Source organism: Macrobrachium nipponense, chromosome 21 (assembly GCF_015104395.2).
Source record: "Macrobrachium nipponense isolate FS-2020 chromosome 21, ASM1510439v2, whole genome shotgun sequence".
Classification (NCBI taxonomy): domain Eukaryota; kingdom Metazoa; phylum Arthropoda; class Malacostraca; order Decapoda; family Palaemonidae; genus Macrobrachium; species Macrobrachium nipponense.
The window spans coordinates 60,146,951-60,159,503 of record NC_087212.1 but is presented as its reverse complement, the minus strand read 5'-3'; the positions used below and the strand labels follow the sequence as shown (position 1 = coordinate 60,159,503).

Here is a 12,553-nt window from a genome sequence, read left to right as displayed (position 1 = left end):
TTTCACTGTATCCAAGAATATTGTATGTATTCTCATATTGATTGTATTTTTAAAATACTAGGCAACTTAAGCCCGTATTCCGCGGAACGGCCAATGTTGTGGTTTGAAATCAGCTGACGAATACGAGTCTGTTTCACCATAACGCAATTCTGAGCGAATGCTCTTGCTTCTAGTTAGCATAAACGAATAACGAATATCTAGATACTTGACTTATATGAGACAAAGTTATTTTTCCTTATACAGCGTGTTTTTAGGTGGATATTTATTATTGAATATGTTTCGCTGTGATGTGAACTACTATTTTTTCGTTAACAGATTACGTTGGCGGCATGTTTTATTGCGTAAAAATACGTGATTCCGTTCGCAATACGTAATCCTTTATATCATCGTAATACGAACTTTACGTATTTATCTTATATCGGCGTGAAACCAACAGTAAAATGTGTTTCTTTCAAGCACAGTAGTTTTGATTAAAATGATTTTATCCCAATTTTATCTATGGTTGTGTGTGATGGCAGACGTTTACTGCAGTTTTATCCTTGTTGCCGATGTACGATAATAGTCATTAGCAGCTTGAGCAGTTTTCTCAGCTTCAGTCATAATTAGGTTTAAATTTAACGGTATATTTCCCGATTGATCTTTAATCTATATTGATCTCTGATCTATAGCGAATAAAGTTATTACATTAAGATATCTCAGTTCTATTCTATACATAACGCCATTTATAACAAATACGGTAATGTTGCACTGTAGTACGATGATCGAAATACAAGCCAAACAGTGTTATCCGTTTCGGTTGTACTTAGAAAAAAAAAAAAAAAAAGAAAAAAAAAAAAAAGTTGTTTTCTCGTTCGGTTGTTCACGTTCACGCAACGAGTATAACGTTAAAACCATACTTTCATCATTCTCTTTTGCTGTTATTGAACTTATGTAACTAGAAGATGGATAAAGTTAAGCCATTGTAATTTGATCTCTCATAAAATCGAACTATCGTAAGACTAATGATCGTAACCTGAAACACTACAAGCTACCTGTTTGACACTATCATAAACGTTTATTATATCTTTACATACTCTAGACACCCAATGTACTGTACAGTAAATTCTATAGTACTATACTGCATGAAATATAATTTTACTTATTGCGCCGTTGTGGGATTACAGCGCCTTTGACTGGTCTAGAGTTTCGAAAGAAGGTGTGGCGGCGGCCGTAGGCTTTAAAATCGCTCAGCGTCGAAAATCACTTGGCGTCGGTGGCCAGGAACGGAACCCCTGCCGCTAACCGAGGGCCGCCTGTAATGCGATATATGATAGCACAAAAATGATATTGTTATAATACAATAAAGTTTCATACATACTTACCTGGCAGATATATACATAGCTAAGACTCCGTCGTCCCCGACAGAAATTCAAAATTTCGCGGCACACGCTGCAGGTAGGTCAGGTGATCTACCGTCCTGCCCTGGGTGGCAGGATTAGGAACCATTCCGTTTTCTATTCATTTTTCTCTCTTCCACCTGTCTCTGCGGGGGGGAGGCTGGGTGGGCCATTAATCGTATATATGTGCCAGGTAAGTATGTATGAAACTTTATTGTATTATAACAATATCATTTTCATACAATCAACTTACCTGTCAGATATATACATAGCTGATTGACACCCTTTGGTGGAGGGTAAGAGACAGCTAACATGGAATAGACAGGTAAACAACATATGTGTATGGTATAAACATAAACCTGGTTCCTATCTGATAGGTGGTAGACTTCGTGGCTGTTGCCCAGGTAGTCTGCATCACCTCAAGACTTTAGCAAGATATGTGATCTATGGCTAAGAGTTCTTGTGGGTCTGCCGATGGGGTATGGAAACCGCTTACTCGGCAGGGCCTGAAAGGACTTTGTCAATGGTACTGGACCACTTCTATGACAACTACACCTTTTGAAGGAGCGCAACACCGATCCCGATCACCTGATCCTAACACGAGGGTTCGCGCTCAAATTGAAAAGAATTATCCCCACACTCCTTTCAAAAACCCCAATAATTTCACTAAGTTAAAAAACTTTAACTCAAAGTTAAGGATCAGTGTCGGCTCCTTATCCCAGTAAGTATAAAGAACAAAAGAGAAGGATCTCTTGTAGGTTAACTTGACATCCTTTGTGTAATGAGAAGTCAACACAGAGTTGCCTCTACGTACAACACAGCTAATATGTCTTATATGACATATTGTATGTAAAGAACAAGAATTTCCAAAAGCGCGCACTTCCTGCGCTTTAATTCTCAGCTGTTTGAAGGAATCAGGTCACTTATGAAGTGCCTTAGGAGATCTCCATGTTTCAAAGAAGACCAGGGCTTTCTTGAAATGGATCTCTCCCCGACTGAAGCCTGGCAGGAACCTCGCGCCTGGCTGGTGCTTCGCTCTTGGTTGGCGCCTAGCGCTTGCCTGGTACCTTTTGCTTGATTGGCGCCTCGCATCTGGTTGACGCCTCGCATCTGGTTGACGCCTCGCGCCTTAGCTGGAGATTCGCGCCTAGAGCCTGGCTTGCGCCTGGCTGGCGTCTCGCGCCAGGTTGGCGCTTTGTGCCTGGCTGGCGCCAAATCGCGCCTGCTGGCGCCTTGCACCTGCCTGGATCTTCGCGGCTGGCTGGTACCTTGTCCTCGCCTGCCTGGCGCCTCGCGCCTGGTTGGCTCCTCCCCACTTTGCCGGAGCTTCGAGCTTGGTATAGTGTCCGAGGATGTCTGGCAATGTCCACATCGGGGACCATCTTATCTGTCATATATGTTTCGCATCTAGCGCATCTGTGTCAGGTTGTAGGCCCGGTCTTTCTCCTCATCAGACAATGACAGTGTTCTTGGGGCTGTCTGCCTCTGGTGTTTTTTACGCCTGTTTTAGCATAAGGCTCCTGGTTGCGCTACATTGTCCGAAAGTCCTGAACATCCACAATAGTAAATCACAAGACTGGAGAAGAGTGAAGAAAATTCTTCCACTTTGAGCTTGGCCTCTCCTGCAAGGGGAGGTGATTGTAGTCAGCTACATCCAGTATACGATAGGATATCTAACAGTATGAGAGATAAGAGTCTTCCTCCGAGGAGGATCCTTCTTGAGTACTTCCCTTGCTCACGAGATCTCTTCTTACCCGTTGAAGGGGCTTCTCGTTGCAGAATCTTCCCTATCCTTGTCCGAAGGAAGGGAAGAAGCTTGGAAGTCGAAAGGAGGACTCCGAGCTGAAATTGGGGAGTACTCCTGATTTCTAGCTCCTTATTGTATCCCTCTGAACACCTTCTGGGAAGCATTTCGAGCCGTCATCGCATTCCAAAGACTCTGCAGGCCTGGTCGAACCGTCTCGCTGTGGAGAACGGCTGGACTGAGCACAGCGGCCCCGATCTCGAGTGTCAGCAGAGCTGGTGCTGGTTGCCGTACCCGATCGCTCTCTGTGAGAGCGACGGTCAGGCAACCTGCAGGCTCCACTGTCATGGTGAGACGGTGCTTGTCCTCACGGCACGTCACGTCGCTGGTTCCAGCCGTGGCTGGCACCGGCGAACAGGGGGACCTCTTCCCAGCCTCAGCCCGTGGCCGTCGTGGACGTCACGTCAGCCCGGGTAGCCAGCTGGTCGCCGCGAGAGCGAGAGCTGGTCTGGGGTAGAGTCGCGTGAGCGGCTGTCACCAGTCTTCCGCTCCGTGCCGTGAACCTGACGCTGAGCGGGCTCAGAGGTCTGGTTCCTGGCTGCACGGTCGCTGGTAGGGCTACCGTACACTCGGTACCTCCCGCGAATCGAGAGCCGGAACGGACCCTGACCCGTGCAGTTGGCCCCCCAGAAACCACTGACACCAGGCGAGGAAGTACCGGTGTTAGGCCGTACCCATCTGGTCCCCATAGTCTTCTTCCTTGCGGAAGAAAGAGACAGGCCCCGCCCGCCCCGAAGGAGCAGGAGGACCACCGGAAGGAACCCTCGCGTCCCACCGAGGTGAGACGGGTCCCGAGAAGCTCCCGAGGGAGACTTCTTAGGAGGGAGGAGGCAACCTTCTTCTTCCTCGGCTGTGAAGCCTTAGAAGTCGAAGGGGAAGAGGCGGCAGTCAACGACGATGAAGAAGATGAAGACGACGACGACGACACCTTCCTCCTCTTCTTCGTCAGCTTCCTCAGGACAGACGTAAGATCTGCCATCCAGGGCGGAGCCGGGGCTGCTGTAGCCGAAGCCACAGGGCCCAGACGCACCTGTACAGACAGACCAAAGTCTGGGGTAGTACCACCACGAACAGGGACAACATCAGCAAGGTATGGGCATCTCAGGAACAGCAGGCACAGCCAGCACCGCATCGGCAAGGGACAGCCAGCTCAGCAACGGCAGGGCCCCCCCCCCCCCCCAGGGACAGCCAGCGCAGCAACGGCAGGGACAGCTAACACAGCAACTGCATGGACAGTCAGCACAGAATCGGCAGGTACGGCAGGCAGCATCGGAAACACAGGAGGTGGAGCAGCAGCCAGCAACATCCTGGTACCGGCGGCAGGTCCAGGGGCGAGCTCTAGGGCAGCGGAAGTGTGGTCGTGGCAGCGCGGCAACCACGAGCGGCGGCGGCACGCCCCCCTCTCGGTACGGCGAACGGCACTTCACAGCGGCTGTAGGCAAGACTGTTACCTTGTGAGGCAAGTCCACCCAGGTGAGGAGGGACGTCGTCCACTGGAGTCGATATCGTTGTAGTGGTCACCGCTCCATGGGTGACCGCAGCAGGCCCAGACATAGAACCGCAGCTCCTGGACACTAGGCACGCCCTGCAAATCGAAGGACGCCCATACCTTACCAAGGTCCACCCTTGTAGCAGTAGTAGTGATTAGTGAGGGGGGGAAGTCCCTTCGCGCGGGGGGGGCGAGCCCCACACCGAACGAGCGGAAGACCCTGAATACATTTGTACATCGGGCACCGAGCGCCCTCCCCCGCGCTCGACGGATCGGGCGAGGAGAAGAACCCAGATAACCTCCCCCCCGAAGGGGAAGGGCCATCTGTGGGAGCTGAGCGGGGTGGGGGGGGGGGGGATTCTCGTTCCCCACACCCGCACAGCACCCATGTACCCAACAATAATAATAAGAGCCCGAGAGCAATCGTGCCCTCGGCACCTAATGCAAGGGCATAAGGATCAATTCCCTGACTGAGCGGAACTTGAGCCAAAAAAAAAAAAATTGATGCAATCAATAATAAAAGGAAAATAAAATTAAAAACAAAGAATCTTGCATTACAATTCACTTCACAATGAATAAGGGCTCGGATCGAGCGCATTTGCGCCCTCGGTACCGAGCGCAATTTGCGCCCTCGGTTGGTACCGAGCGCAAGGGTAAAAGGATCCATTCCCGATTATGAACGGAAACCTTGATCCATAATGAATTGATGCAATCAAAATATATATGAAAATGAAAAGGATACTGCGCTTGCGATTTCACTTCATACAAAATAAAAAGGGGAAGGATCAATTCCCGGGTAAGAGCGGAAACATTGATCCAAGTAAATAATGCAATCTCAATAAAATATGAAAATGAAAAAGAATACTGCACTTGCAATTTCACTTCATCAAATAAAAAGGGGAAAGGATCAATTTCCAGGTAAGAGCGGAGACTGATCCAAAATGAGTATTGATACAATCAAAAATCAAAATATGAAAATGAAAAAGAGTACTGTACTTGCGATTCCCACTTCCATACAGAATAGTTTTCGTGCCGAGCGCATTCGCTCGGCAACGAGCATACAGATCAAAAAAATATAAATGAAAAGGGTACTTACTTACGATTTTCATCTACACATTTCCAACCAAAATATAAGCTCGGAGCGAGCGCTCTCCCGCCCTCGGCACCGAGCATACACAATACGAGGATCATTTCTGGGAAATATGAATTCCCGCACATACGCCCTTCAGTCCCGGCACTCGGGTAATCGGAGGGCGTGGAGAAACTAAGATCCTTTAATTCACAATTGAATTCAAAGGAAATAAAGATGAAATGATTGTACTTACAATTCAGTTTCACTAGATAAATAGAAAAAGAAAAACACAACCATGCGAAAGCAACGAAGATGAAGCAGGCAGAGAGCGATGATACACACGTCTACACGCCAGCAGGCCGAAAGCAAAGTGATTGTTTACCTCCCAGTCGCGCGCGCGCGCCTGTCGGACAAGCAGTTAACTACCGAACCCCTTGTTCGAAAGCTTACGACCTATCCAGCTGCCGCTAGTAACCTTCCTATTGTAAAAGGACCGAAGGTTTGTATGCCGTGTCGGAACAAACAACATTTTGTTGCCTATATTAGTGAAAATATGAAACTTGTTATTGCCCTGGGTTATTTTGTTTGAACTGAATTCATTTCTTACCACTTGGTAATCGGCGGTTTTTTATCCTTACTGCCATCACAACTGAAACTCCACAGTGCTTATTTGATTGTTATTATACACATTTTGGTCTCAGTTCACTCCACATTGCACTTTAAACCCATTACTGTTGCTGGTATCTAAGCGCGTGCCAAAAACACAGTTACGAACAGCAGACGACGAAACTGCAAAGTTTTATTCCCTAAATTGTTTACTTTACTCATTTAGTTTAAATTTACTTTGTTATTTAAACATTTTAATTTAATTCATGTATATTATCCCTTTTTTGCAACCAAATTACCCCAAAAAATTACAGATATTTCTAAAGTAGATACAATCAAATGTTTCTAACGTTTTCGTACATCTGGCTGCCGAAAACCATAGAGGAACGACCATGGATAAGTGCATAGAGGAACGACTACGGAGAAGTGAATTATATACCTATATTTTTTTTTTTTTTTTTTGCTTTTTTGTTTTTGCTAGCACTTTAAATAGATTTCAGTCTATATTAGTATTTTGAATTTCTTTAATAATCGTATGCCAGAAATAAATGTAACCTTTAATGTTTGCATGCTTTAATGTTTGCATGCTTTAATGTTTGCATTCTAAGAATGGCAAAATCATCGTTTGCCCCACATAGTGGAGGCTTCACACATACGTTGCTTCATTATTATAAACAGTTTCCATGAATTCTATTTGTCATAGTAATGCAATAATGATAAAATTGCTTTAATAATTATGTATACATACTTCCAATACATAGCCTAATTTCACCAATTTCAACGTTTTGTGTGTAGTCTTATACCCAGTTTGGAGGGTCAACACATACCGAATGGCAACAGAGAGAGAGAGAGAGAGAGAAAGGAAGGCGAAGGAACGAAGGAAAGGGGTGGCGGTGGAGGGGGGGGGGGGGGGGGAGAGAGGATAGGTGGAGCTTCATACGCGTGTTCGTATCCATTTCTGCATAATGGAGTTTTTGTCTCTTGGTACAAGGCCAAGTGTCGTTATTCTTTACGATTAGTGATTCACGATACCCTTATAAATTACGGCACTGGGTGTAATGCACTATACAAAATCTCGTTCTGATACAAGTGTTCGTTACAGAAATAGGTATTGCCCAAAAACGTGCTTGCACTGTCTCTGAAACCCATAGTAGGTATGCTGCTTAGTTGTCAATCAAGTTTTTTGTAATCAAGTATTTTTTACAAAAAAAGCTATTGAATAAATTTGTATTTTTCTCAATCAAAACATATGCCACTCAATGCTAACTTTCCTCTTTTAACGACTTTCTGGTCATTGCAAATTCGGCCTCATAATTTCTTATGGTGCGAAAACAGAGGCGCATCGACCGAAAACGATTGCGTTACACTATGGCGATAATCCGGCAGTAAAACATCTTCATATATCCAAAAAGTAAATAATGAAGATATATATGCGCATTACGATTATACCAATTACATGAAGAGCTGATAATCTGCATGAATAACTGGTAAACTGTTCTGCAAGAAAGTTGGGTAAAGCAATTATTTACAATAGGTACGAAAGTCAAGATGTCATGACATCATACTAATACAGAAATTGAAAGAACGTTCGAATTCCAAAAAATAATTACTTAAATTTGAGTCAGAATCGAGTTACTTTTTCAATAACGAATATTTTCAAATTAATCATCATAAATATGTAAAATATTGATGTTTTACTAATATGTAAAATATGATGTACTATTTATTTAAAAATTTATCGAAGTGCACGCTTCGTCGTCGTCTTCTACAAAACAGTTGTTTACTCGGTGAGGAAAAGTTTTCCGTTTGTTGTGATAAAAGTGCCCCAGCGTCTGTGGGCACAAGTGGTGTGCGGATTTATCACAGGAAATGGTTAGTTTATTGACACAAGCGACTCCGTAAACATCAAGATGGCATCAATCTTCTAAATACCTCGAGTTGTAAGTAAAAATGTTGAACGCGTTTTGGTGAGATTTGCACTACGTTTGAGACCGTTTTCAGTACCCTCTGTATAAATCTTAAAAATTGGCCTGAATTTCTAACTTAGGAGAAAATACTTACTTCGAAAGGAGAGTAGAGGTCTTTAGCTCCTTTTCTCACCAACAACAAGTTGCGACTGATGCCCATCTCCGGTGTCAGGACGCGTTATAATGTACTTTTTCGGAGGGTGGCAAGCCTTGATTGTAGGTGGCCTGTCGTGGTGTTTTACCCTAATGTACTTTTTTGGGATTGTACACGCTGATCGAACATGGTCCACTCTGGACCCTACGGTTATTTACCCTATAATGTACTTTTTTTGGGGTTGTACACGTTGATCGTGCATGGTCCACGCGGTTTTTTTACCCTAGCTACCATCCAAAAACAAATAAAGAAAAAGAACTAGGCTACAATACTACCTATTCTACCTAGCCTATAGTATTTTGGGAGGCGTGCTAAATTGCATTTTGTTATCGTTTCCATAGGAGGGCAAAATGACCCCAACAAGATCGATTTCTTTAAGCTAAACCGATACTGTCGTCTTACCATGCAATCCATATCAGGTAACTACCTACTACTACTAGGTATTGCTGCTACAACGGGTCAGAAAGTGCCACACTTCTGGGTAAATTGAAAATACCTACAAACAACTCTCAAGGGGCACATGTTTTATGGCATGTAAACTTTCAACAACAGAATAAACGTACGTACCAGAAGAGTTTGACAACCTGTCAACTTGTAGTTACAAGCAAATTAGCCTTGGTTGCCGATCTTGCAGCGGTACCGCGAGGTCTACGTCTACGTGACGAAAAGTCGTCGGTACCTGGTCGGGTTGACTGTGACTGACTTTGTTGCCATGGTGTCAGGGATTCAGGGGGTAAACACAGTTGCGGACACATTCACTAATTTCGTGTGAAGCGCAGTTTTTTACTTTGATACAGTTTACTTTATGCCCTTTCTCTTTCATACTTCTTATTACATTACTTACACTAATACTGAGTTCCCTTGCTTTTTACAGTTATAAATGTCTTTAGCTTTACTTTATTTAATAGTACACCAGACGGTTTAAATTAATCCTTGGCCGTTAACTTTTTCTGCAACTAGAACCTCAAAAAGTTAAAGTTGTTTCTAAACTAGTTATTACAATTTTATTATCAATAAATTACTACCTAAATTTTCGCCCTTCCCCTTTACTTTTTTTTAAACTGAGGTAGTTGTGTTGCTAGGTTTGTGTTTGTTTACTGCTTCGTTGCTTCCCACAGTCATAATCAGGATTCAGATATTGAACAAGCCAAGGACGAGGCATGATAAAGTCAGTGATAAGACATGATACATTTAATTTCCTTTTTTTTAGATGACATTATTATTATTATTATTATTATTATTATTATTATTATTATTATTATTATTATTATTAATTATTATATTATTATTATTATAAACTAATGAACTTGTCTAGAAAGAATATAGCTATAGTACCTACCTACTGATGCTATGTAAATGATTTTTTATAGAACTTTGATGTTAGAATAATTTTAATCATAACATTTCATTCAATTGTTGATCAGTATAACTGTACATGATTGCATTAAGACAAAAATCTTCAAGTATGGCCGCGGAGGTACGGCTGTGTGTAGCACCTACGGAAACGATTAGTGTTTCCAGGGTAACCATATGCAAAGCTTTCACTAGCGAATGTCCAGGATTTAGGCTCAATTCCCAGGCGTGGTGAAGTTAAATGTTCATTAATCACATTTCTTTTTTGGCAGCCCCCATTGGGTTCATTAAGCAGACTATTTTCTAGGTCGGTTAAGGTGTACGATTTTCGGGAATAAGTTGTACTGAGTAATTTGGGTGTCCCATCCTCACAAATACTTTATACAGTATCTGTGCTGCCCATAAATATATGATGCTGCCTATTAGCCATCTGCTATTGTGCCTTTGCTGGCCGAAATAGTAAATTTGGCACCTGGCAATTGTGATTGGTTGCAAACAAGGTGAAGGACACGGGTCTAGTAACCCCATTTTAAAATACTGGAAGGGTTGCAACCCCCATTTTAAAATACTGTAAGGGTTGCACCTTCTGAAACTAATCCCTTTAAGTAAAACCAATTGTGCATAGCGTATAACTAATTATTTCTGTTTTGTGTGATGCTTTCAGTCAATTGCCAGCGCTGTGGTTCTGAGTACCAAATAGTACCAATGTCTAGCAATACTACTGGTTAGCATCCCGAGGCAGACAACTGCCTAGTGAGGTGCTGAAGGCAATGAGAGGGAATATCCCTCCGAGTGACATGTGAAGTCTATGACAAACAAACTTTTACTCTGTAAGATTCCAGAAAATAAATGAATATTGCCATCACTACACTTTGGAACTGTGGAAGCCACCAAATGAGGGTGGGTATGGTGCTTGTAATCTCGTTGTCATGTTACAAAAAGTTAAAATAGAAACAAATAGTTGAACTTTAGGGTTTTGAATGACTATGGAAAATCCAGAGGAAAGTATAAATTCAAAGCTTGTGTAACAGACTCTTTCATTTACAAATTAAACTTCAGGTCTCCATATCGTCTGTTAGAACGATATAAGCCACCTACAAACTTTGTTTTACCCACATTTCCAGTTCATTGTGCGAATCCACAATGTTCTGTACTTATCAAATCTTCTGAAATTTGTCCTCTAATTCAAACCCTACTGCAGATTTTTCACTATACACACCCAGAAATTCGTAGAAGGACGTAAATGGAGACCTAGATTATGTGCAAATTTGAGATGAAAGTGCGAAAAACAGAGGACAGTCGAGAGCATTAATTTTATACCTTAACCTGCAGAGGGAAAATCTGAAACAAACAGGCTAAGAATGATAAAGATGAATGAATGTGTGTATGGAAGAGAGAGATTTTCATGTCCCTGTTGTGAGTGATCGTGGCGTTAAAAGGAAAAATATATAGGCTGATGACTTAAGATTTCGTATATTTTGCATAATCGAAAAAAATTTATTTACTCAGAAACTGTGGAAGACGCGTGTCCATTGTGTTACCTCCCTTGGTGCCTATAATGGAGACAGATGTCCGGAACGCTGAAGACTCAAGACTCAAGAGTCATGAGAGGTAAGTTTGAATGATGTTCTTATAAATCCTAGATTTTATTTTAATTGGCCGATTCCTTGACCAATGATCATTTATTTCAGAATGTTATCGCGCTGTCTGCTTTCTTTGTGTGAAGCATGTGTTGCTATATTATTGGCCTGTTGTTATGATTTTTTCCCCGAAATGTATGAATATTTGTGTTGACAGCGCTCCACTGAACAGAAAGCTCATATCGAAAAGAAGAAAAATATAAGAAAATAATATTAATTTAATTTGGAGAGTCCCAAAAGAACCAGAGGAAAGGAAGCCTCCTGGATACAATTAAATCTCCCCAGGTTTCAGCAGAAATACATAGCCATTTTGCGTTATACTACTACTACTACTACTATAATAATAATAATAGTAATAGGTAAGCTCAACTTCACGTCCATGAAGTGGAATTTTTGCTGGAATCGATCGCCAGATTTTAAGAATATTTTGTTGTTGATGTTGCTCCCATGAATTTACCCTTCCCATCCCCGGGTTGAGAGGTGGGATGGAGAAACAGTATATCCCCAGAGGTGTGCTTAAAGGCAATGCTGCATTTTCTATCAGCTGATACTCCTACACTTCACACCAGTATGGAACAAGAATACAGAAACAAAGATTATCTGTCGTTATTTCTGATAATACTTGGAAGCAAGTTTTGTGTCGATATAAAAAGAATACATAAATTAACTTTTTGTATGATTGCATGTTTTAAAGCAAAACAAATGAACAGAATAAACACGCGTGTTTATTACATACTGCATATCCAACTATGTCCTTGTAATTTCTTTGACGAAACTTCATAATTTGGAATATAAATATCTACAGACCCAACACGTCACTTCTGTTTGAGCTCTTACCTATATACATATATACATAGGCAGGATACATTTAGATATCATCTTTACTTCAGTTGTGCTCACGGAAGATACCTAAACTCTTGTTCAGTTCATCTGTTATAAAGTCAATAACTACCTCACGTGTTTTCTGGCCTTAAGCACCTAAAGTGTTTATATTATATATATATATATATACTATATATATATATATAATATATATATATATACTATATATCATAGCAGGATTACATTTTGCATATCATCTTACTTCAGTTT

At 42.2% G+C, this 12,553-nt stretch overlaps 1 protein-coding gene across 4 annotated transcripts in view; it reads right to left on the bottom strand.

Annotated features, from left to right (window-relative positions):
- Nucleotides 1–9,147, bottom strand: part of LOC135198065 (macrophage migration inhibitory factor homolog) — a 57,500-nt gene extending 48,353 nt beyond the window's left edge. For all 4 annotated transcript variants that reach the window (XR_010310716.1, XR_010310717.1, XM_064225464.1 and 1 more), the window contains exon 1: nt 9,036–9,147. The gene's annotated coding sequence lies outside the window, so the exon portion shown is untranslated. The remainder of the gene's footprint in view (nt 1–9,035) is intronic.
- Between the last annotated feature and the right edge of the window lie 3,406 nt (nt 9,148–12,553).